The 26,656-nt window shown below is 47.5% G+C and overlaps 1 protein-coding gene and 1 long non-coding RNA gene across 2 annotated transcripts in view; one reads left to right on the plus strand and one right to left on the minus strand.

The window, feature by feature from the left end:
- Positions 1-454, plus strand: part of TWIST2 (twist family bHLH transcription factor 2) — an 82,893-nt gene extending 82,439 nt beyond the window's left edge. Inside the window, exon 2 of the mRNA XM_037850250.1 lies at positions 431-454. The gene's annotated coding sequence lies outside the window, so the exon portion shown is untranslated. The remainder of the gene's footprint in view (positions 1-430) is intronic.
- On the minus strand, positions 1-26,048 carry LOC119544741. The gene is made up of 3 exons (XR_005218916.1): positions 25,915-26,048; positions 4,428-4,508; positions 1-599 (listed from the first exon to the last, which is right to left on the minus strand). It is a non-coding gene; the product is annotated as an uncharacterized LOC119544741 (long non-coding RNA).
- Between the last annotated feature and the right edge of the window lie 608 nt (positions 26,049-26,656).

Consider the following 26,656-nt stretch of genomic DNA (forward strand, 5'->3'; position numbering starts at 1 on the left):
TTCAATCTTCAAAACAACCCTCACAACTCAGCACCATTATTGTCCCATTTCACAGATGAGAAAATCAAAGTTGAGAGCAGACTGATGGCGCAAGATCTAACCTGGGGGCAAGTCCTTAGCTAGCACATGTTCTTGGGTTTCCTGAACCGGGGAATGAGTTTACAGCCATATGGCATCCCTGCCACTGCACGTTCTCGTTAAAAGATGCTACTTATCATTACAGTCATTTAACCAATTCTTTCCCCTCATGCAATCAAAGAATGGAATTTATCCACATTTCATAAAGGGTTTGACAGAAGAATACACAATTAAAGGTCTTTATTCTCTTCTGTTTCCCAGGCTCAAATAAGAAAGAAAGAAGTCTTCTATTTTGCAACCTGTAACCTTTGTTTTCTCTGTCTCCGGCGGTGTTTTCTTTTCCGGCCATTAGGAGGTGAATCTGCGTCTTCCCCAGCACAGGCCCCATGCTGGGCGCTGCTCCCCAGAGCTGGATCCCGCTGGCAGCCTCCCGACAACCTCTGCTGAGAGACCCGCACCAGACCACGGAGAGGCCTGAGGACCTTCTCCGCGTTCCAGCCGAAACCAGAGCGCCCAGGTTCCTGAGAAGGAAAAAGAAAACACTGCTGCCACTAGTCTCCTCCTCCCCTACTTCCCAGGAAACGCAGGGAAACTTCCCGCCTCCCGGGGTGGAGGCAGAGGCCCCTCAGTCCCCGGGGAAAGTGCCCTGGGCGTCTGCACGTCGAGGCTCTAAACAATGACCTTGCTGCAGGCTCGGCCCAAGCGCATCTGCCGGGCCCTGCCTGGACTCGGCCAGCCACACCAGGCCCCGGCTGGAAGCCCACCCAGGACCCCTCACCTCACCTCAGGGTGGGACGCGCCCTACCCGGCTCCAGCTCCTGCCCCTGCCCCTCTCTCTGGCGTCACCTCCGCCACCCCCACCAGGCTCCCTCGGTCCCGGCACCCACTGCCCGCCGGCATCCCTCTTAGCCGCCGCACCTCACTCTCCCCCAGAACCTATCCCCACCCGGTGTCCTGTATCGGTCCCCGAGGCCCATCCCCTGGAACCCCCGCCAAGCACCAGGCAAGAGGGTTGGCCCGTGGTAGACACCCAGTGGGTGTTTGTTAAATAAGTGAATGAGAAGTTGAAGGTCGAAGGGCAATCGATCATGCAGGGCACAGAAGAGGGAAAGGAGCGCAGTTAGCAGTCGGGGACCCCACACGGCCTGGCCCCGTCGAGGAGGCAGGCAGTGCCCCCTACCCTGCATGGGGGGGGGAGGAGTCGGCCCACGTGGGGTTCCTGCAACCCCAGAACCCCTCTGAGCCAACGTCCTGCGTGTGCAGAGGCGGCCTGTTCACCCCACAGCAGCCGCCCCCTTGGTTTTTGCATGGATCCATTTCTGATGTTAAGTGCGACAGCAGATGACGAGGCTCGTGACATCTCCTTAGTAAATACCAAGCGGGCAGGCCCGGGGCGTCTGTGCCGGCTGACCTGTGGGGGGACGGCCCCGAGGGCTCTTTACTGCTACAGTAACGCCTTGGAAATTGTTGGTGCTCACTGCTCTTGGGCCTGGCTCTCCTCCGTCTCTCCCCATCCCATTAGTTACTCCGGCAGAGGAAGCCAGCTCAGGACTCGCACCGAGGGGACTTAGCTCTCGGGCTGTTCCGCGGTATTCGGGAAGGCGTTCTTCCACAGCATCCGCATCCGAAGCCAAGAGGTTCCTTTAAAGGGGCAGGAAAAGGAGCGGGAAGGAGAGGAGCCACGTCTGCAGGCGCCTCTGAGCCCCGGATGCAGGCGCGACACGAGGAGACGGGCTCGCAGAGGTGGGGGACTGGCCCGGGGCCTCACACCCACCGCAGCGGGTGGCAGAGCCAGGTCATGGCCCAGAGCCCGGGGCGGGGGCCGTGGGACGCTGCCCTGCACAGCGCCACTCCCAAGTGGGGCCTGTAGCCCCAGGTGAGCGGCCTTCACCCGCTCTGCCCTCCAGGGCCGGCTGCCAGCTCACCTGTGCCAGCTGGGCTTTGAGTCCTGGGACAGGCAGGGCCTGGGCATCAGCCTTCGGTGAGCGGGCAGCCACCCGGGACGCTGCAAGCAGCATTCTCGGCCATGTGTTTCCAGAGCCACAGAATAGCCAGAAGATGATAGAAAGTTCTCCCGGAGTGGAGGAACCCCGTTACCAGCGAAACGTCTTGCAGCCGAGCTGCTGTGCGCAGGTGTAGCTGCTCGCCCCGGGGACGCGGGCCACGCGGTCTGCCGTGGTGCTCTGTGCGTGCACTGGGTTCCCGGGAGTCCTTCTTGGTGACATTCTCTCCCCGGTCTGCCCCTGATCTGCGACCTTTGGCCCCAGGGTCCTCCATTCATGCCCCCTCTCCTTTCTCTCCTGGAACATTCCCTGGAAGCCCCCACTTTCTTCTTTGTATTTTCTTTCCACAGGATCCCGAATCAACACCCTTTTATGATTTACATGTCGGCTTGTTCATTTCATGTCATAAGAAGACATTAAATTCTACGCCTCTTTTCTCTGTCTCCCATCCCCTGCCAGAACAACTAAACTAACTAGATGGGTCGATTTTTTTCCAAGCAGAGACGATTGCAGATGAATCTCCTAGTAGACAAGCCAATTAGCCTCTCCCTTCGCACACTCACACAGACACGGAGCCCGGGGATGTGTTTTTATAAACCCACTGACCTGCATTCTCCTATCGCATGGCCATCCAAACTGAAAATGGTTTCGGCAGCAGCTTCGCCAACAAAAACAGCCCTTCTTGGGAGTCTTCTCTCCGCTCCATGGCTTGGCCCCAGGTTTGTTTGCCTCCCCGGCCCCCTGACTCTGCCTGCCGTTGCCCAGTCCTCCAAGGCCCGGCTCCATGGCACCCCCCCCAGGAGGCCCTCCTGGGATTCCACCGGTGAGACCAATTCCTGCTGTTTCCCTGTCCTGCTGCAGGGAATTCAGGGTCCGGCTCTGCCCCATCCCCTTCCCCCGCCTGGTGGGTTCAGCTCCATAAATCTCATCTCTGGAGTTGAAGAGGAGCAGGACACAGAGCCCAGGTTGGGAGAGGATGACACGTGAGACAAGGTGTGCTGTGTGGAGGACAGCAGGCCGCGGGGACCTTGTGGATCTCTCCAGCCTGCGGATCCCAGGTAAGGCGCTGACCCCAGCGTCCAATGAGGAGCATTATGGGGCCATGGGGCTGAGTAGAAAGAGCCCACACCAGGAACCTCAGGCCACATGGAATTTCCAAACACTCTGTCCTACTATTACATGGCCACAGGCATTGGGCAAAGGATGTCTAACTTCAAGCTCTGCTTGTCTCATTGTCTGGTGGGGAGGATGAGACGGGCCTCGCAGGGCTGTTGTAAGGCTTCAACCACGTGCACAAAATGACGAGTGCAGTGCAAGCATTAAACCAAGGAAATGCTTTCAAGGTGGACGGCAGTGGGTTAGAAGCTTCCGGTGCCTCTCAGGCATGAGCCCTCGGGAAGTGTCCTGTTCCACCAAACCTCACTCTCCTGGTCCCTAAAAAGGGACACTAGCACCTGATCTATTTCACTCACAAGGTGGTTGTGAGAACCAAATAAGATAACCTGAGAAAATGCTTTGAAAATGGGAGAAGACGAGACATCACACTTCTGAGCTCCGATCTGCAGACCCTGGGAAAAAACCAGAGGGAGATTTTGGGAGTCCTGAATTCCCGTCTTCCACGAGGCTGGGCATTTAGTGGAAGACTTTCAGCCCCTCCATAGTAAAACCGCAGTGGCCACATCTTTCCAGCGTGACCAGCCTGAGGCTGGGCTGAGAGCCCCCCACCCCTACCCCGGGAGCGGGGCCGCTGGGGCTCCCCGGAGTGCTGTGTCCAGAACTGCAGCGCTCAGCCCTGAGCCGTCACCCAACCTGCCGCTAGAGCACAGCCACTCGCCCCCCCGAGCCCTTCTCAAAACGTCCCCGACAGCTCCCTGGATGGAAACGCAATGGCGCTAAATGGAAATTTATGTGACAAGGCTTCGGAGGAAAACAAGTCATGGGCATGATGGGTTTGTTTAAAAGTGGAGTCCCCAGCGGGTCGTGGCCGGCCACCTCTGCTGACCCAGGCCCTCGTGGTGGGGGGCAGTCGTGCTAGATCAGCAGCTCACAGAGAGGGGCTCAGCCGCACGGCTCCCGTCACCCCAGCCCGCCCAGCCCGGACGGGGCGCAGAGGTGGAAACAGATGGCCCTGGCCCCTGGGTGGGCCCCTTGGGGACCTGCTTCCCGAATTCCACCCCGCGTTCCTGCCCCATCCTGGCAAGGAGCTGTCACACGGCCTGACCCCCAGACTTTACTTCGAAGTCCAGAACTTTCCCCGATCTGAGTTGCAGAGCTCTTTGTGCCCAGATGCGTCCTTCACCCAAGGCCTGGGGGCAGCCGCGTGGAAGCCCCCTCTCCCCCACTTACAGAAGCCCCTCTCCACATTTCCAACTGTCTTGTGCGATTGCAGCCTGCCTCCCAGCAGTTCAAGGAGAGGAGACTCGGGAGCTGCAAAAGCAGAAAGGAACACGAGGTGAATTTAAGCATCGCCTGGGTGCTCACGCTCCCCCACGCCGCGGAAGGACCCGCCCCAAGCTGGCTCCAAGCTGGCTCCACGCTGAGGCCTGACGGCCCCCCCTGATGCAAGATGATCGCAGCGTGGGGTTTCAGGCTTAGAAATAACAATTGCATCTACATGCGCCACGTTTCTTCAATAAAAGAAACATTTTTCGATGCTTAGCATGATGTGGAGAGGCAGGAAAGGGTCCCGCGGGGCCCAGGGGACAAGAGAGCTGGCGGCCAGGAGGGCCGTCCAGACGGCGTCTGGGTGGGCGGCTGTTCGGATCGTTTTAGCTTTGGGGGTTCTCCATCCAGCTTCCTTGCCCAGGGCAGGGTGGGGGAAGGGAAGGCTCCTGGTTCCCTCTTTCTCCAGGATCCCACATTCCAGCTTCAACAGGTCATTCATTCATGCAGTCATTCCTTCGTCCACTCTTGTCTCGCACGTTCCTCTCCTAGTCACACCTGGATGAGTCAGATGCCACTGATGCCCGAAGGGCACTCACAGGTGACGGCCCCACCTGCCCGCAGCAGACAGCCAGGGGCAGGCAGAGGCCAGGGGTGGGCAGAGGTGGGGCTGGAGCCCGAGGCAGGTGGGATCCCTGGTCTAGGCGGGTGCGAGACCTCGGGGAGAGAAACAGAGAGGGACAGCCAGAGGCGGAGGATGGGGAGGAGCCAAGTTCGGGGGACGGGCACCCACGGACACCCCTGGGCCAGGGATGGGTGGGGCGTTGACTTCTCTCAGGAGTGGCCCAGTGTCTTGTCAACATATTTGCACAGCCTTGTCCTGCCCGTTCCAAAAATCACGTCCTTCAAAATGTATTTTATTTTTCCTGCGCTCAGTTGCATTATAAATGCCTTGCTGGATCTCTCATAGAAGTGTTTGTGTTGTGTGTGAGAGGTGTGTGCATGCGTGTAGTGGAGTGTGGGGTGTGTGTTTGTGGTGTCTGTGTTGTGTGTTGTGTGTGTGTGATTGTGGTGTGTGTTGTGTGATGTGGTATAGTGTGTGTAGTGGGCTGTGGGTTGTGTGTGTGATTGTGTTGTGTCTGTGCTGCATGTTTTGTGTGTGGTGTGCTGTATGTGTAGTGGGCTGTGGCATGTGCGTGTGATTGTAGGGGGTTGTGGGTTGTGAGTGCTGTGTGTGGTGTGTGTTGTGTCTGTGTGTGTGTGTGGTTTGTGTGTGTGGCAGGGAGGGTGCAGGGGCATCTCCTGGCAGGGAGAGAGGGGAGTCCAGGAGGAAGAAGGGGCCCCTCAGTGTGAGGGCTGCGGGGGTGGCACGACAGGCCCCTAGGGACCCCCAGGAGTGCCCCCCAACAGGTGACGAGGGCAGGGCATGGCAGACGGCAGGAAGCGGGGGTGGGAGTGCGCCCAGGGTGGCCACCGAGGTGGTGGACACGAGGGCCTGAGCTCATGTCAGTGCCCGGCATAAAGAATAAGGAAAGGTCAAAGGTCAAGGTCGGTGATGCAGTGCCATGACCTCCACTATGTGCTGCCCCTTCCTATAACTCTGGCTGAGGCCGCTCGCCCATCCCGGTGCCAGCCCAGTGGCTTCTCCGCACGGGCTTCCCTGCATTAGACTCCAGGGGAAGGTCCAGCGGCCGGACCCGGGGGGGCTGTGAGCAGAGGTCTGCCTTGAGCCGGCCAGTGCAGTGGGAAGGCCAGGCCCCAGTGGCCCGATGCTGGGGGGCACGAGTTTAGAGACACCCCAGAAGGGGCCGGGCGGGAGCTGCTGGGAGGGCTGGTCCTGGGGGTCCCAAGCCCGGCGTGGGCTTGGGCAGAGCTTTCCTGGCCCTGTACCCCAGGGCTCAGAGGGCTGAGGTTGGGGGGTGGGGGTCTTTCTGCCTGCGCTGGGTGGGCTCTGGGCCTTTGCACCTGCTCCCCTCCATCCCGGATGCTTTGCTACCCTTCTCCCCGAGCCAGCTGTGACCACCCTGCCCGCTGTGCACAGCTGCCTCCGTCCTCTGCCCACTGCCCCCTTCCCCTCTGTTTCAGTGCTCCTGACTGTTGCGGGCTCCTTGTTTGAGCCCCAGCCCTCTTGCCTCCGGCCTCACCTGCCTGCGGAGGACAAAGGCAGAGGCTGGCTCGGCCCTGGGGCTCCCACATCCTCCCCGTCCTCCCCGACGGCCAGCAGGATGAGCCGGCCACAGGGGCTGGCTGTGGACTCCACGGTGCCATCTGGTGGCCGCCGTCAGCAACTGCTGCTGGCCCTGCCCCTCTGCCCAAGGCGATTACTGTGGGGTTTTCTTAGGCAGCCCACCCAGGGGCCCCTCTGCACACCCCAGCAAGGGCGGCTGGCTCCACCAGGAGCTGCTGACAGTGGTTGTGCTGCTTTTCTCCTCTGGCCAGGCTAAGTCCCCCGGGATTCTGGAGACAGGGTTGGGGGGGGGTAGGGGGGGTCACTTGGCTTGGTGTTAAAACTTTCCTGTCTATCCTAAAAGATGCAAAGGTGTTCTCTTCTTCCCACCATCTTGTATGGCCTTGGGGAGCCCCCTCCTGCTCAGCACCCTGTCAGTGGGGCAAGTTCCCCTGAGGCAGGCTGGAGCACCCCAGAGCCCACACATCCCCGTCAGGACAGCAGTCCTCCGGCTCAGGTGGGGCTGTATTTCGTGGCCCTCCAGCCACTCAGGGTCTCCGCCCCTCCTTGACACAAACATCTGAGTCTTAAATTGGCAGCCCCAGGTGTCACCCACGTGGGTCCTGGGAGGCCCATCTAGTCCCCGGGGTACCCCGTGCCCGAGCCCCTGGATGGCTGTGGGTCTTGCTGTCAGACGCTCTCATCCGATTGAGGACTGGACCATGGCAACCGTGGGCCCCTGCACCCCGTGGGGAGCTGGCACCCCGCTGAGGGCCGGCTTGTCAGGGACAAGCACAGGGGCAGCTGATCAGCCAACCCCAGCTTCCGCCTCCCCCAGAGCCCAGGCAGCCACACCTTTCCTGCAGGGACATTGAAGCAGACCGTCCGTCCCAGCCCTGGCTCACCTTAGATGGCAACCCCAAGCTCCAGCCACCCCCTCCAGCACAGCCAGGGTCACTGACCACTTGCAGGGGCTGGGTTAGGGCCCCCTGGGATTGGGGCAGATCCAGATCCTCAGCCTGGACCTGGGAGCCCGCTGGAGGCCAGAGGCAGGTAGAAGGACACTCGTGTCTGGCCCAGAAGCCCCCAGGCCACAATCCTGTTCTCTCCTGTAGCCCACTGGCTCCCACCCCCAGGCTAGGCTGGGGTGCCCAAAGCCCTTGAAATATGCTCCTTCCCTGGGGAGTTCACACTGACCCTCAGAAGCACTTTCACACCCGAGGGGCCACCATCTCACAGGGCAAGCAGCCCCCAAGGCCCCATCCTAGTGGCCAGTGGAGGAGAACGCGAGCCCTGGTCTGAGAAGCTTCCAGACCACTCATGCAGAGGTGGGGTGGAGAGAGTCTGGGGTTGCCGGGCACTAATCACACCTGAAGCCCTGTGGGGCTGGCCTCCGGGCCAGGGGGGCCCTTCACCCCAGCTCCTCCCTGAGCCCTGTGCAGGCTCCTGCCTGGCCCCTGTGGCACCTGTGTGGCCCCCAGGTGCAGGGCAACCCAGGGGAGTGACACTGGGATGCCTTTGGGCTGGCCACTGTCCAGGGCCATCACCCACTCCCCTTCCCAGTTCCCAGTGGCCGGGGAGGAAGGGGTTTCCGTGCCCTGCTGCAGACAGGGGTGGAGAGGCACGTACCCTGCTCACGTCAGGGGATCCCCAACCCGGAGCTCCCCCACAGGTGAAGGTGTGAGGCAAGCCTCCCGCACAGTGTCCAGGGAGCTGTGAGGGTCGGCAGGGGTACCCTGATACCCCAACTGGAGAATGAGGAGCACCAAGATCTGCCCAGACGTCTCGGCCGAGGGAACGTCTCCTAGGACCCTCTGCAGGGAGACCCCGGCTCTGCCTTGCTCTCGCCGGGAGGACATCTTCCCCTGTGCCGATGGGGTGGGGGGGTGAGTGCACAGTCCGGGGGTCACAGACCTGGAACCAGGCCCCTTCCACTCCCAGCTCTGTGCTGAGGTGGAGGGGCCCTCATGGTGTCTATCCTGGGGTCTCCTCTGCCTAACAGCCTCTTGGAAAGGACCCCCCCACACACACACACACACACCACCTTGGCATGTTCCATTATTTGACCTCTGAAAGGAGGGGAGTAAGGTCTTAATCCCTTCCTTCGTGAAGACCCCTGGCTCCCCCAGCACCTCAGCCCAATGTTTTCATCTCAGATCAGTATGTTCCCTCTTTAAAAAAACAGGAAGTTTAAGCTCTGTCACCGCAGGGGCACCCTGCCTTGAATATCTGGGCATACACCATTTTAGCACAGAAAGGCTCTGACAAGCCCTGCTGCAAACATCTGTTTGGCTTTGTTCAACCCAGTGCTTTGCCAATCTGTGTGATCCAGGAAACATTTTCATGTAATGCTGACAACCAACTGAACTAGAGTTTCCTGGAACTAGGGTAACCAACCTGTCCCACTTTCCTCGGCACTTTCCTGGATTTAGCTGTGAAAATTCTGCATCCTGGGAAACACCTCCACCCAGGCAAACCAGAGCCATTGGTCACCCTGCATGGAACCCACTTTGGGAAAACTGCTCTGGCAAACAATTTCCAAAGCACATTCCACTTAATTCTTCCTTTCCTTTCTCAGACATTTAGAATAAGTCAAAAAAACAGGAAAGAAAATCAGGATGAGAGCTGCTGGATTGCTGAGCTGAGCTAAAGGCCCCCAAATGCGTGGGGAGGGAGTGGAATGGGGGTGGGGTGGGGTGGGGCAGTCACTTACTCCCCACAGGAAGGGAGTGCCCCCCAGGGGAGTCATGGGCATCCATCACAGGCCTCTATGACCCTGTCCAGACAGTGAAAGATTCCTGGATCCCAAAAAGGCCAAAAATATCATGAGGCTTATATTTCATCTGAGACTTCACAGTTATTTATTGGAAAAACATCATCTCCATTAGGAGGGGAAGGGAAGAGAGCCTGTCTCCCACCCCCTCCTCCTCTGCTGTCCTCCCCCGTCTCCAGGCGGCTTGGCAAGGAGCAGCATTCCAGCTCCAGCTCGGTTCCTCCGGGCCCCTCCCTGCGGCTGACGAGGCAGAGCTCCGTCCCTGGGTCACAGCACAAATAACCGCCCTGGGCTCTCGAGCCGCTGCCGCTGCACAGCCCTGGCCCGTGCCAAGCCCAGCGCATTTTATCTCTTTTAGACATGTTGATCTGTTTTCTAAACTTTCAATTTATTGCCCTCATAGCATTGCAATGAGTTGGGAAAAAGTCTACTTTAAAACACCCACAATTCTCTCCACCCTAAAAATTGTGTTCATTTTGTCTCTTCCCTTCTACATGCTGTGTATGAACATATAGAATCATTTCGGAGTTATAACCATGGTGCAAATACAAGTTTGTACCTTGCTTTTTTCAATAAACACATCCTAAAAAGCTCTCCGTGTTACTATTTAGTCTTTGTGATCGTTTCGGAGCCTGGGTGCACACCATTCCTCTGAGAACATCTGGAGTAATTTAACTACCCTTTCCCCTAGTTCAGACTTTGAGGTTGATGTTAATTTTTCATTTTATGACCAATGCCGTAATGAACATCTTTGTATATATAGCCTTTCCTCTGTCTGCGTTATTTATTGGCAGAAGGATCCAACAATGAAATTTGGATTCACTTTCCTGGGGCATCTCTGACTCATTATGACGATGACTTCAAGCAGTCTGATGACAGAGAGACACTCTTTATCATCACTCCCGGACATGAGAGGACACACACTGATTTTGTTTTTGTTATCCTTTTTATAAACACAAATGAGTATAGAAACTGCATGTAAAATGAAGGTAATTGCAGGGTGACATTAGTGGGGATGGAGAGTAAGAGCCTCAGGGAATCCTCGTCTACATAAAAACAATGAGAGCACAGCAACAATTGTCAAAATCAACTTTTTCAGAACTCTGGAAATTAGTCAAAGACTTGCAGCCATCTGGGGAATGTTTATTCAAGAAAACGACTGAATCTCAGTAAGACCAGAGAGCTTTATGGCATTTTGACCTGCCCTGTTCCCATCCCCTCTCCCCAGCTCTATGGTGACCTTGCAAACCCACAGCCCTGCAATCAGCATGAAAACCAGCAGCCCGGAAGCCACCGCAGGGGACAGAGTGGGATCAGAGCTCTCCAAAGCCCCTCCCCAGATAACTGTCACTATTTGACTTGACTTGGAGTTTACCTAGAGCTGACAGCCTTTCCCCTGGGAGCATTTGTTGAAAACAATTAGTGGCAATTGTTTATCATTGCAGCAGCCCAAAGTAGCGAGAACAGATGGAACAAACAAGGAGAAGACCAAAAACCTTAAAAGAAAAAGCTTGTGGAATGAGATACCACAAGGGGAATTTGAAAACCTCCAACATATTCCTGGGAATCTAGAAGGCCATATGCATGTCTGCAGGCAGGTGAAAAATCTGAGGTGAGAGGTCTCAGCATTGGCTGACCTTGAGGCTCTATGCATGAGATGGGGAAAGAATAGCCCTTTCCACAAACTGTGCTGGGAAAACTGCACAGCCACAGGCATAAGATAGCCAGAGATCCTAACTCACACCATGTACAAAAGCCAACTCAAAACTGACCAAAGACCTAATGTAAGAGCTAAAACTATAAGACTTATAGAACAAAACAAAGGTGTAGATCTTTATGACTATACATTAGGCAATGGTTTCTTAGATATGACACCAAAAGCACAAGCAACCAAAGGAAACAGTGGATAAATTGGACTTCATCAAACTTTAAACCTTTATGTTCAAAAGACACTGTCATGAAAGTCAAAAGGCAACCCATAGGACTGTATAATGGTCCAGCCACTCTGGAAGACAGCCTGGCAATTCCTTAGAAAACTAGATATAGAGTTACCCTTTGATCCAGCAATTGCATTTCTCAGTATATACCCGGAAGATCTGAAAGCAGTGACACAAACAGATATATGCATGCCAATGTTCATAGCAGCAATATTCACAATTGCCAAGAGATGGAAACAATGCAAATGTCCTTCAACAGACGAGTGGATAAACAAAATGTGGTATATACACACGATGAAATACTACACAGCAATTAGAAGGAATGAGGTCATGAAACATATGACAACAAGGATGAACCTTGAAGACATAAGGCTGAGCAAAATAAGCCAGGCACAAAAAGAGAAATATTGTATGTTACCACTAATGTGAACACTGTGAAAAATGTAAAATAAATGGTTTATAATGTAGAATGTAGGGGACCTAGTGATAGACAGCAAATAGTGAGTGGAGAACAATAATCTAATAAGAACAGATAAGTTATGGAGGGTATCTTAATGTTCTGGGAATGCTCAGGAACGACGATGGTTTGATAATTTCTGGGGGGTATGGTAGGAACAAGTGAGCAGAAATGTAGTTACTTTAGGTTATTTGTTTTTCTTATTCCTTTGTTGGGTTATAGTCTGTTTATTTTCTTGGAGTAGAGTAGGAACATGTTGGAAGCAATGTAGTATTTTAGGTTGTTTTTTCTTATTCCTTTGTTTTGGTTTTGTTTGAAATATTGCTTTTTTATTGTTTGTTTTTTTTAATTTTTTTATAAAGTTAAAAAAAAAGTAAATGAATAATGTGGGGGCAGGAGGGTGTGCCAGTTTGGATGTATTATGTCCCCCAAAACACCATTATCTTGGATGCAATTTTGTGGGGGCAGACGTGTTAGTGTTGATTAGATTGGAATTCTTCTATTGAGTGTTTCCATGGAGATGTGACTCAATCAGCTTTGACTGAAACATTTGATTGGATAATTTCCATGGAGGTGTTACCCAGCCCATTCAAGGTGTGTGTTAATTGGATCACTGGAGCTGTTAAAGGAGTTTGCAGACAGAAGGAGCTCAGAGCAAATGAGAGTGACATTTTGAAGAGGAGCTGCAGCTAAGAGAGGTCAAAATGTCCTAAGAGCAACATTTTGGAGAATGCCATTTTGAAACACAACCTGGGAGCAAATGGATGCCAGCCACGTAGGTGCCTTCCCAGCTAACAGGGGTTTTCCCGATGCCAATGGCCATCCATCAGTGAAGGTGCCCAATTGTTGATGCCTTACATTAGACACTTTATGGCTTTCAGACTGTGACTTTGTAACCAAATAAACCCCCTTTATAAAAGCCAATCCGTTTCTGGTATTGTGCTTAACAGCAACATTAGCAAACCAGAATGCAGGGCTATGAGATATTTTGGGTGTTCTTTTTTACTTTTATTTTTATCCTTATTTTTATTTTTGGAGTAATGAAAATGTTCAAAAATTGACTGTGGTGATAAATGCACAACTACAGGATACTGTGAACAATTGTTGTAACTTTGGATGATTGGATGGTATGTGAATATATTTCAATAAAATTGCATTTAAAAAAAAGGCAACCCACAGAATGGGAGAAAATATTAGCAAACCACAAATCTGAAAAGGGACTAGTCACTAGTATATATAAAAAAAATCTTACAGCTAAACAACAAAAAGACAAAACCCAATTTAAAAATGGGCCAAGGGCCTGATAGCTATTTCTGCAAAGAAGATATACAAATGGCCAATAACCATATGAAAAGATGTTCAACATCATCAGTTATTAGAGAAATGCATATCAAAACCATGGTGATATATCCCTGCCCACCAATCTGTCAAAATGATGGATAACAAGCATTGGCAAGGATGTGGGGAACTTGGAGCCTTCACACATTGTTGGTAGAAATATAAAATGTAGAGGGAGGCGGGGCAAGATGGCAGACTGGTGAGCTGTATGTTTTAGTTACTCCTCCAGGAAAGCAGGTAGAAAGCCAGGAACTGCGTGGACTGGACACCACAGAGCAATCTGACTTTGGGCATACTTCATACAACACTCATGAAAACGTGGAACTGCTGAGATCAGCGAAATCTGTAAGTTTTTGCGGCCAGGGGACCCACGCCCCTCCCTGCCAGGCTCAGTCCCGTGGGAGGAGGGGCTGTCAGCTCCGGGAAGGAGAAGGGAGAACTGCAGTGGCAGCCCTTATCGGAAACTCATTCTGCTGATCTAAACTCCAACCATAGATAGACTGAGACCAGACACCAGAGAATCTGAGAGCAGCCAGCCCAGCAGAGAGGAGACAGACATAGAAAAAAACAACACGAAAAACTCCAAAATAAAAGCGGAGGATTTTTGGAGTTCTGGTGAACATAGAAAGGGGAAGGGCAGGGAGAGGCGGGGCAAGATGGCAGACTGGTGAGCTGTATGTTTTAGTTACTCCTCCAGGAAAGTAGGTAGAAAGCCAGGAACTGCATGGACTGGACCCCACAGAGCAATCTGACTTTGGGCATACTTCATACAACACTCATGAAAATGTGGAACTGCTGAGATCAGCGAAATCTGTAAGTTTTTGCGGCCAGGGGACCCACGCCCCTCCCTGCCAGGCTCAGTCCCGTGGGAGGAGGGGCTGTCAGCTCCGGGAAGGAGAAGGGAGAACTGCAGTGGCAGCCCTTATCGGAATCTCATTCTACTGATCCAAACTCCAACCATAGATAGACTGAGACCAGACACCAGAGAATCTGAGAGCAGCCAGCCCAGCAGAGAGGAGACAGGCATAGAGAAAAAAAAAAAAACAACACGAAAAACTCCAAAACAAAAGTGGAGGATTTTTGGAGTTCTGGTGAACATAGAAAGGGGAAGGGCCCTGAGGCGCATATGCAAATCCCGAAGAAAAGCTGATCTCTCTGCCCTGTGGACCTTTCCTTAATGGCCCTGGTTGCTTTGTCTCTTAGCATTTCAATAACCCATTAGATCTCTGAGGAGGGCCCTTTTTTTTTTTTTTTTTTTTAATCCCTTTTTCTTTTTCTAAAATAATTACTCTAAGAAGCCCAATACAGAAAGCTTCAAAGACTTGTTATTTGGGCAGGTCAAGTCAAGAGCAGAACTAGGAGAGCTCTGAGACAAAACGCAATAATCCAGTGGCTTAGAAAATTCACTAAAACCACAACTTCCCAAGAAAAGGGGGGTGTCCGCTCACAGCCATCATCCTGGTGAACAGGAAACACTCCTGCCCATCACCAGCCCCATAGCCCAGAACAGCCCCAGACAACCCAGTGTGACGGAAGTGCTTCAAATAACAGGCACACACCACAAAACTGGGCATGGACATCAGCCTTCCCTGCAACCTCAGCTGATTGTCCCAGAGTTGGGAAGGTAGAGCAGTGTGAATTAACAAAGCCCCATTCAGCCATCATTTCAGCAGACTGGGAGCCTCCCTACACAGCCCAGCAGCCCAGAACTGCCCTGGGGGGACGGCACTCACCTGTGACATAGCACAGTCATCCCTCAACAGAGGACCTGGGGTGCACGGACTGGAAGAGGGGCCCACTTGCAAGTCTCAGGAGCCATACGCCAATACCAAGGACTTGTGGGTCAGTGGCAGAGACAAACTGTGGCAGGACTGAACTGAAGGATTAGACTATTGCAGCAGCTTTAAAACTCTAGGATCACCAGGGAGATTTGATTGTTAGAACCACCCCCCCTCCCTGACTGCCCAGAAACACGCCCCATACACAGGGCAGGCAACACCAACTACACACGCAAACTTGGTACACCAATTGGACCCCACAAGACTCACTCCCCCACTCACCAAAAAGGCTAAGCAGGGGAGAACTGGCTTGTGGAGAACAGGTGGCTCGTGGACGCCACCTGCTGGTTAGTTAGAGAAAGTGTACTCCACGAAGCTGTAGATCTGATAAATTAGAGATAAGGACTTCAATTGGTCTACAAATCCTAAAAGAACCCTATCAAGTTCAGCAAATGCCATGAGGCCAAAAACAACAGAAAATTATAAAGCATATGAAAAAACCAGACGATATGGATAACCCAAGCCCAAGCACCCAAATCAAAAGATCAGAAGAGACACAGCACCTAGAGCAGCTACTCAAAGAACTAAAGATGAACAATGAGACCATAGTACGGGAGACAAAGGAAATCAAGAAGACCCTAGAAGAACATAAAGAAGACATTGCAAGACTAAATAAAAAAATGGATGATCTTATGGAAATTAAAGAAACTGTTGACCAAATTAAAAAGATTCTGGACACTCATAGTACAAGACTAGAGGAAGTTGAACAACGAATCAGTGACCTCGAAGATGACAGAATGGAAAATGAAAGCATAAAAGAAAGAATGGGGAAAAAAATTGAAAAAATTGAAATGGACCCCAGGGATATGATAGATAATATGAAACGTCCAAATATAAGACTCATTGGTGTCCCAGAAGGGGAAGAAAAGGGTAAAGGTCTAGGAAGAGTATTCAAAGAAATTGTTGGGGAAAACTTCCCAAATCTTCTAAACAACATAAATACACAAATCATAAATGCTCAGCGAACCCCAAATAGAATAAATCCAAATAAACCCACTCCGAGACATATACTGATCACACTGTCAAACACAGAAGAGAAGGAGCAAGTTCTGAAAGCAGCAAAAGAAAAGCAATTCACCACATACAAAGGAAACAGCATAAGACTAAGTAGTGACTACTCAGCAGCCACCATGGAGGCAAGAAGGCAGTGGCACGATATATTTGAAATTCTGAGTGAGAAAAATTTCCAGCCAAGAATACTTTATCCAGCAAAGCTCTCCTTCAAATTTGAGGGAGAGCTTAAATTTTTCACAGACAAACAAATGCTGAGAGAATTTGCTCACAAGAGACCTGCCCTACTGGAGATACTAAAGGGAGCCCTACAGACAGAGAAACAAAGACAGGACAGAGAGACTTGGAGAAAGGTTCAGTACTAAAGAGATTCGGTATGGGTACAATAAAGGATATTAATAGACAGAGGGGAAAAATATGACAAACATAAACCAAAGGATAAGATGGCTGATTCAAGAAATGCCTTCACAGTTATAATGTTGAATGTAAATGGATTAAACTCCCCAATTAAAAGATATAGATTCGCAGAATGGATCAAAAAAAATGAACCATCAATATGTTACATACAAGAGACTCATCCTAGACACAGGGACACAAAGAAACTGAAAGTGAAAGGATGGAAAAAAATATTTCATGCAAGCTACAGCCAAAAGAAAGCAGGTGTAGCAATATTAATCTCAGATAAAATAGACTTCAAATGCAGGGAGGTTTTGAGAGATAAAGAAGGCCACTACGTACTAATAAAAGGGGCAATTCAGCAAGAAGAAATAACAATCGTAAATGTCTATGCACCCAATGAAGGTGCCACAAAATACATGAGAGAAACACTGGCAAAACTAAAGGAAGCAATTGATGTTTCCACAATAATTGTGGGAGACTTCAACACATCACTCTCTCCTATAGATAGATCAAGTAGACAGAAGACCAATAAGGAAATTGAAAACCTAAACAATCTGATAAATGAATTAGATTTAACAGACATATACAGGACATTACATCCCAAATCACCAGGATACACATACTTTTCTAGTGCTCATGGAACTTTCTCTAGAATAGATCATATGCTGGGACATAAAACAAGCCTCAATAAATTTAAAAAGATTGAAATTATTCAAAGCACATTCTCTGACCACAATGGAATACAATTAGAAGTCAATAACCATCAGAGACTTAGAAAATTCACAAATACCTGGAGGTTAAACAACACACTCCTAAACAATCAGTGGGTTAAAGAAGAAATAGCAAGAGAAATTGCTAAATATATAGAGACGAATGAAAATGAGAACACAACATACCAAAATCTATGGGATGTAGCAAAAGCAGTGCTAAGGGGGAAATTTATAGCACTAAATGCATATATTAAAAAGGAAGAAAGAACCAAAATCAAAGAACTAATGGATCAACTGAAGAAGCTAGAAAATGAACAGCAAACCAATCCTAAACCAAGTAGAAGAAAAGAAATAACAAGGATTAAAGCAGAAATAAATGACATAGAGAACAAAAAAACAATAGAGAGGATAAATATCACCAAAAGCTGGTTCTTTAAGAAGATCAACAAGATTGATAAGCCCCTAGCTAGACTGACAAAATCAAAAAGAGAGAAGACCCATAGAAACAAAATAATGAATGAAAAAGGTGACATAATTGCAGATCCTGAAGAAATTAAAAAAAATTATAAGAGGATACTATGAACAACTGTATGGCAACAAACTGGATAATGTAGAGGAAATGGACAATTTCCTGGAAACATATGAACAACCTAGACTGACCAGAGAAGAAATAGAAGACCTCAACCAACCCATCACAAGCAAAGAGATCCAATCAGTCATCAAAAATCTTCCCACAAATAAATGCCCAGGGCCAGATGGCTTCACAGGGGAATTCTACCAAACTTTCCAGAAAGAACTGACACCAATCTTACTCAAACTCTTTCAAAACATTGAAGAAAATGGAACACTACCTAACTCATTTTATGAAGCTAACATCAATCTAATACCAAAACCAGGCAAAGATGCTACAAAAAAGGAAAACTACCAGCCAATCTCCCTAATGAATATAGATGCAAAAATCCTCAACAAAATACTTGCAAATCGAATCCAAAGACACATTAAAAAAATCATACACCATGACCAAGTGGGGTTTATTCCAGGCATGCAAGGATGGTTCAACATAAGAAAATCAATCAATGTATTACAACACATTAACAAGTCAAAAGGGAAAAATCAATTGATCATCTCAATAGATGCTGAAAAAGCATTTGACAAAATCCAACATCCCTTTTTGATAAAAACACTTCAGAAGGTAGGAATTGAAGGAAACTTCCTCAACATGATAAAGAGCATATATGAAAAACCCACAGCCAGCATAGTACTCAATGGTGAGAGACTGAAAGCCTTCCCTCTAAGATCAGGAACAAGACAAGGATGCCCGCTGTCACCACTGTTATTCAACATTGTGCTGGAAGTGCTAGCCAGGGCAACCCGGCAAGACAAAGAAATAAAAGGCATCCAAATTGGAAAAGAAGAAGTAAAACTGTCATTGTTTGCAGATGATATGATCTTATATCTAGAAAACCCTGAGAAATTGACGATACAGCTACTAGAGCTAATAAACAAATTTAGCAAAGTAGCGGGACAAAAGATTAATGCACATAAGTCAGTAATGTTTCTATATGCTAGAAATGAACAAACTGAAGAGACACTCAAGAAAAAGATACCATTTTCAATAGCAACTAAAAGAATCAAGTACCTAGGAATAAACTTAACCAAAGATGTAAAAGACCTATACAAAGAAAACTACATAACTCTACTAAAAGAAATAGAAGGGGACCTTAAAAGATGGAAAAATATTCCATGTTCATGGATAGGAAGACTAAATGTCATTAAGATGTCAATTCTACCCAAACTCATCTACAGATTCAATGCAATCCCAATCAAAATTCCAACAACCTACTTTGCAGACTTGGAAAAGCTAGTTATCAAATTTATTTGGAAAGGGAAGATGTCTCGAATTGCTAAAGACACTCTAAAAAAGAAAAACGAAGTGGGAGGACTTACACTCCCTGACTTTGAAGCTTATTATAAAGCCACAGTTGCCAAAACAGCATGGTACTGGCACAGAGATAGACATATAGATCAATGGAATCGAATTGAGAATTCGGAGATAGACCCTCAGATCTATGGCCGACTGATCTTTGATAAGGCCCCCAAAGTCACTGAACTGAGTCATAATGGTCTTTTCAACAAATGGGGCTGGGAGAGTTGGATATCCATATCCAAAAGAATGAAAGAGGACCCCTACCTCACCCCCTACACAAAAATTAACTCAAAATGGACCAAAGATCTCAATATAAAAGAAAGTACCATAAAACTCCTAGAAGATAATGTAGGAAAACATCTTCAAGACCTTGTATTAGGCGGCCACTTCCTAGACTTTACACCCAAAGCACAAGCAACAAAAGAGAAAATAGATAAATGGGAGCTCCTCAAGCTTAGAAGTTTTTGCACCTCAAAGGAATTTCTCAAAAAGGTAAAGAAGCAGCCAACTCAATGGGAGAAAATTTTTGGAAACCATGTATCTGACAAAAGACTGGTATCTTGCATATATAAAGAAATCCTACAACTCAATGACAATAGTACAGTTGGCCCAATTATAAAATGGGCAAAAGATATGAAAAGACAGTTCTCTGAAGAGGAAATACAAATGGCCAAGAAACACATGAAAAAATGTTCAGCTTCACTAGCTATTAGAGAGATGCAAATTAAGACCACAATGAGATACCATCTAACACCGGTTAGAATGGCTGCCATTAAACAAACAGGAAACTACAAATGCTGGAGGGGATGTGGAGAAATTGGAACTCTTATTTATTGTTGGTGGGACTGTATAATGGTTCAGCCACTCTGGAAGTCAGTCTGGCAGTTCCTTAGAAAACTAGATATAGAGTTACCATTCGAGCCAGCGATTGCACTTCTCGGTATATACCCAGAAGATCGGAAAGCAGTGACACGAACAGATATCTGCACGCCAATGTTCATAGCAGCATTATTCACAATTGCCAAGAGATGGAAACAACCCAAATGTCCTTCAACAGATGAGTGGATAAATAAAATGTGGTATATACACACGATGGAATACTACACGGCAGTAAGAAGGAACGATCTCGTGAAACATATGACAACATGGATGAACCTTGAAGACATAATGCTGAGCGAAATAAGCCAGGCACAAAAAGAGAAATATTATATGCTACCACTAATGTGAACTTTGAAAAATGTAAAACAAATGGTTTATAATGTAGAATGTAGGGGATCTAGCAGTAGAGAGCAATTAAGGAAGGGGGAACAATAATCCAAGAAGAACAGATAAGCTATTTAACGTCCTGGGGATGCCCAGGAATGACTATGGTCTGTTAATTTCTGATGGATATAGTAGGAGCAAGTTCACAGAAATGTTGCTATATTAGGTAACTTTCTTGGGGTAAAGTAGGAGCATGTTGGAAGTTAAGCAGTTATCTTAGGTTAGTTGTCTTTTTCTTACTCCCTTGTTATGGTCTCTTTGAAATGTTCTTTTATTGTATGTTTGTTTTCTTTTTAACTTTTTTTTCATACAGTTGATTTAAAAGAGAAGGGAAAGTTAAAAAAAAAAAAAGATGTAGTGCCCCCTTGAGGAGCCTGTGGAGAATGCAGGGGTATTGGCCTACCCCACCTCGATGGTTGCTAACATGACCACAGACATAAGGGACTGGTGGTTTGATGGGCTGAGCCCTCTACCACAGGTTTTACCCTTGGGAAGACGGTTGCTGCAAAGGAGAGGCTAGGCCTCCCTATGGTTGTGCCTAAGAGCCTCCTCCCGAATGCCTCTTTGTTGCTCAGATGTGGCCCTCTCTCTCTAGCTAAGCCAACTTGAAAGGTGAAATCACTGCCCTCCCCGCTACATGGGATCGGACACCCAGGGGAGTGAATCTCCCTGGCAACGTGGAATATGACTCCCGGGGAGGAATGTAGACCTGGCATCGTGGGACGGAGAACATCTTCTTGACCAAAAGGTGGATGTGAAAGGAAATGAAATAAGCTTCAGTGGCAGAGAGATTCCAAAAGGAGCCGAGAGGTCACTCTGGTGGGCACTCTTATGCACACTTTAGACAACCCTTTTTAGGTTCTAAAGAATTGGGGTAGCTGGTGGTGGATACCTGAAACTATCAAACTACAACCCAGAACCCATGAATCTCGAAGACAGTTATATAAAAATGTAGCTTATGAGGGGTGACAATGGGATTGGGAAAGGCATAAGGACCACACTCCACTTTGTCTAGTTTATGGATGGATGAGTAGAAAAATAGGGGAAGGAAACAAACAGACAAAGGTACCCAGTGTTCTTTTTTACTTCAATTGCTCTTTTTCACTCTAATTATTATTCTTGTTATTTTTGTGTGTGTGCTAATGAAGGTGTCAGGGATTGATTTGGGTGATGAATGTACCACTATGTAATGGTACTGTAAACAATCGAAAGTATGATTTGTTTTGTATGACTGCGTGGTATGTGAATATATCTCAATAAAATGAAGATTAAAAAAAAAAATGTAATAGCCACCATGAGAAACAGATTGCTCGTTCTTCAAACAGTTAAATGCAGAGTTACCACGTGACCCAGCAATTCCACGCCCAGGTACATACCCCAAAGAACTGAAAGCAGGAACTGAAATGAATCCTTATATGTACATTTGCAAAGCAGGATTCTACCCAATAGCCAAAATGTGGAAACAGCCCATCAGTGGATGCACGGATAAACAAAATACAATGTAATGTTATTTGACCACAGAGAGAAGGAAGTACTAATACATGTGTACGACATGGATGAGCTTCGAAACATCATGGTAAGTGAAAAAAGCCAGATTAAAAAGGCCACATACTGTATGATTCTGTCCATGTGACATGTCCAGAATAGGGAAATCCATTTAGGGCTAATAAATGAGTTCAGCATTTAGATTTGTGGTGGCCAGAGGCTGAGGGTAGGGAGAAATGGGGTGTGACTGCTAATGGGTATGAGGTTCCTTTTGAGGGGGAGGTGATGAAAATGTTCTGGAATTAGAGGTGACGGCTATACAACTTAGTGAATATACTAAAAACCATGGAATTGTACACTTTAATGGATAAAAACATTATTTAAAGTATGATCTCATATTGGCAGGAAAGGCACATGCATATTACATATACTTAGACCAAGATCTAGAAAGCAATAAGCTGTTAACAGTGGTAATTTCTGGGTGATGTGAATATAACGTCTCAGTTTACTTATTTTTGTTGTTAATTTTCTACAATGAACATACACTGCTTTATAAAAAATAACAATAAATTCTAATTAATAGAACAAAATAAGAATAATTGCAAAGCTAATTCCTGTGTAACAAAGAAAAAGAACTTGACCAACCTCCCAAAACCTTTGCTACTTACAACCTTTTCCTCCCCCTCCCTCTACGATGGGCGCTATCCTAAATTTTGGACAATTCCTGGCTTTTCTTTATTCAAATGCACTCTTGTAGCTATCTCAAAAGTATATATATAGTTTAACCTGGTTTTAAACTTTGTATTAGTGGAATTGTAGTGTACATACGGTTTTTGGTTCTTGCTTCTTTAGCTCTTCATGTTTGGGAGATTCCTCTACATTGTTGCATGTAACTGTAGTTCATTAATCCTCAGTTCATTCCATTGAAAAAATACACCACAATGTATCTATCCATTATATATCACAGGGAATTTGGTGTGGAGCCATTCTGGAACACTCTCCCAGTACCCACAGACACTACTTTCTCCAGGGCATGCAGGGTGTGGCATACTGGTCTAAAGGGGTTAAAACTGCACCCACTGCCCCAGCAGTCCCCCCCACCCACCCCGGCCAGCCGGCCACGCCCTCCGCATTTCCGCCTTGCCATGCCTTTTGTCCACCCGGTGGGAGTGCAATGGTTTAGCTTGCATTTTTGGTTTAGTTGCATTTTTCCTTTTGTCCATCTGGTGGGTGGGCAATGGCCTAGTTTTCATTTCTCTGACCCTGGTGGGTGGAGCACATTTTATGAGTTGATTGGCCATCTGGACGTCTTCCTTTATGAAGTGTCTCTTAAAAGTCTATTTCCCATTTTTGTCTACTGAGTTGCCTGGTTTTTTGTTATTACTTGGCATATTCCAAGCACGTGTCTTTTGCGAGTGATGTGTGTGGCAGTATCATCATTTGTTCTGTGCCTTGTCTTTTCAGGCCCTTAATGATATCTTTTGAGGAACTAGAGGGTCCTGAGTTTATTGTGGGCCGGTATAGCCATCTTTTCCTTCATAGTCAATTCTTTCTGTATCTTAAGAACTTCTTTTCTATTAAGAGGGCATGGAGGTGGTTTCCTATATTATCTTCTAAAAGCTTTATAGTTTGACTTTTGTTTTTAGCTTTTGATCTGCCTGGAGTTGATTTGGGGGCGTGATATGATGTGGCAGTCTGTCCAACGATCAAGATCATGTAACAGATTATCTTAAAACTTTGTGGCATAATATACCCATATCTTCTGCTCACAGATTTTGTGTGTCAGAGATTTAGGAAGGGCAGCACAGGGGAGGCTTTTTCTAATGCCTGCATGGCTCTGGGCTTTGAGCTGGAATTTTGGACGGCTGAGGGCTATAACCCTTGGGTTGTTCTCCCAACCCTCATTGGTGTTTGAGGCGGCCTGTCATCCGGGACCTCGGTTTCTTGTCACGTGGAGTTGGGGATTTCTCTGCACAGCATGGAGATTGGATTCCAGGGCCAAGCAGCCCAAAAAGGCAAGAGCCAGGTGGAAGTTGTACCATCCTCTCTGACCCAGCCTTGGCATCACCCAGAGCCTCTTGTGCATGTGTTGTGGTCCAAGGAGAGAGCACTGTGCTGGTTTGAATACATTATGTCCCCCACAAAAGCCGTGTTCTTTAATGCAGTCTTGTGAGGGGCAGACCTATTAGTCTTTTGATTAGGGTGGAACCTTTTGACTGAGGGTTTCCACAGAGATCTGACTTACCCAACTGTGGGTGAGAACTTTGATTAAATTATTTCCATGAAGGTGTGGCCCTGCCCATTCAGGGTGGGTCTTGATTAGTTTACTTGAGTCCTTTAAGAGAGCTCACGGAGAGGAGCAGCTCAGAGAAGCTGAGAGAAACATTTTGGAGAGAAGCTAAGATATGTAATCCAGAGTTTGCCCGCAGAAGATGCTAAAAGCCAACACAGACCCAGATACTTGGAGATGCAGACAGAAGTATGTTTGGAGATGCTAAGCTAAGAGATGAAGCCCAGAGTTTACCTTGGAGAAGCTAAGGGAAGACCCCCCAGTCAATTAGAGAGAAAAGCCCAGGAGAACCAAGCAGAGAGCTGAGAGAAGCTAAGAGAGACAGAAGCCCAGAGACATTTTGGAGAGAGCCATTTGGAAACACAACCTGGGAGCAAAGGACCAGCAGACGCAAGCCTTGTGCCTTCCCAGCTGACAGAGGTGTTCCAGATGCCATCAGCCTTCCTTCAGTGAAGGTAGCCTCTTGTTGATACCTTAGTTTGGACACTTTTATGGCCTCAGAACTGTAAATTTGTAACCAAATAAACCCCCTTTATAAAAGGCAATCCATTTCTGGTATTTTGCATAATGACAGCTTTAGCAAACAGAAACAAGTGCCTAGAACCCCACCTCTGGGTGGGGGTAAGGAAAGCATGTGGAATGGGATCTATATTGGGCAGCATCTTCGCAAGATATAAGCCATCAAGGCGTCCAATTTTGTTTTGTCCATGTGGATAACCAATTTTCCAAGATTATTCATGGAAAAGTTGATCCTTTTCGCACTGATCTAAAATGCCACTTCTTTCATCTATCAAGGACCTGTGTAGGTGAGGTTCTGTTTCCAGGTTCTCTTCTGTTCCATTGTTCTATTTGTCCAACCCTAGGCCAGTATCACAGGGTCTTAATTTTATAGCATTATAATAAGTGTAGGTGTCTCCTAATTACTCACATTGTGGCTGGTTGTTCTTCAAAAATGTCTTGATTTTTTTTGATCCTTCATGCTTTTATGTACACTTCAGATTGGGCTTATCAAATTCTACCAAAAAAATGGATTTTTTGGTTGGGATTGCATTAAATCTATAAATCTATCTGGGAATAATTTACATCTTTACATACTAAATTTTCCAGTCCATAGACATAACAAATCCTTCCATTTATTTGTGCCTCTTTAAAAATGTCTTCATAAAAAGTTTTCCCTCCTTAGAGTTCTTGTGCATTTTGTTTGAGCTTATTCTTAGGTTCTTCATTTTATAAATGCTATTTTAAATGATGTTTTTTCTATTTCCTTTTCTATTTGTCTGTGGTCTATGTAAATGTAATTGATTTTTGCGTATTGATTTTATACCCAGCAACTTCATTAAATTCAGATGAATTGTAACAAATCATCTTTGATTCTTTTGTGTGCTTTTATACGTGCACAGTCACAAGGTACCATCCGTGCATACAGACAGTTTGTCTCTTGCTTTCCAAGGCTGCTATTGTTTTTCTGTTTCTCGCGATGCCGGCCAGGAGTGGGGAGAGCCTTGTTGTCTTCTCCCCAGGCACAAACAAGCAGCTTTCATTTTTCCACGGTTAGGAATGATGTTTAAATGTAGATCCTTTTGCAAACTTGTTAAATTAAGTTCCCTTCTATTCCTACTTTGCTAAGACCTTTAACATGAACAGATGGTGGGTTTGACCACATATATTTTCTGGTCTATGATCTGGTCATATGATTTTCCCTTTAATCTTATGATTAATTTTCTATGTGAAAGCAACTCTGCTTTCTTGAGCCAGGCCTAGCTTGTGTTCCCATTTCAGATGAGGGGCTCTTAGTTAGACATGCTAGGGGCTCCGTGTCTCCACCCAGGGTTTCCACCATGAACTCCTTGGCTTACCTGAGAGTGTTCTCCAAGAAATGCCCCAGGATGGCCATTTGAGATGGAATTCTCTTCTGGCCTGTCAGCTCTGCCCTTCGAGGAGCCACACAACGCTGCTTTCTGGAGACATTGTGCCTGCTTCCTCAGAGCACTTTCTCCGCAGCAGGTGCCTAAGGAAAGCCTGGGGGCCACTGAGCCTCCAGCCGGGCTCGTCTGTTCATCGCTGCAAAATTAAGTCAGGATTAGTCATCTGACTCAGTTAGGGGATGTTATTATTAAACAATAAGCATTTGTTTAAATGTTTTTCACATGGTTTCCAAGAAAGAGTTGAAGTGATTTGAAGAGTGGAATTTTTGTTTGTTTGTTTGTTTGTTTAGAAAAAAATTATTTTAAAGTAATGCAGCTCAGAGTTTGAGGAAACCAATCATTCAAGGTCTTTTGCTTATTGGAATAAGCTTTAACATGACACATCTTTATAATGACCCAAGCATTCCCTTTTGTTAAAAACAAAACAAAACAAGCCACTTTTCTTAAGAACGAAAGTACAGGAAGCTCTGGGGCTGGTATATTTCAGGTAAATGCTTATATACTTAGCCATAATTTAAAAAATACATATTTTGATTTGTGCAAACCGCTTTCATCTTCCGTTACTTTCTAAACATTATGCAGCATTTTTCAACGAATTTTGATTGAGGTCATGCACATTAGCTTTCACTGAAATTTCCTGGAGATTGTCAGCCCACAGAAGGCCCCCCCAGAC

The sequence above is a fragment of the Choloepus didactylus genome, chromosome 9 (assembly GCF_015220235.1).
Source record: "Choloepus didactylus isolate mChoDid1 chromosome 9, mChoDid1.pri, whole genome shotgun sequence".
In the NCBI taxonomy this organism is placed as follows: domain Eukaryota; kingdom Metazoa; phylum Chordata; class Mammalia; order Pilosa; family Megalonychidae; genus Choloepus; species Choloepus didactylus.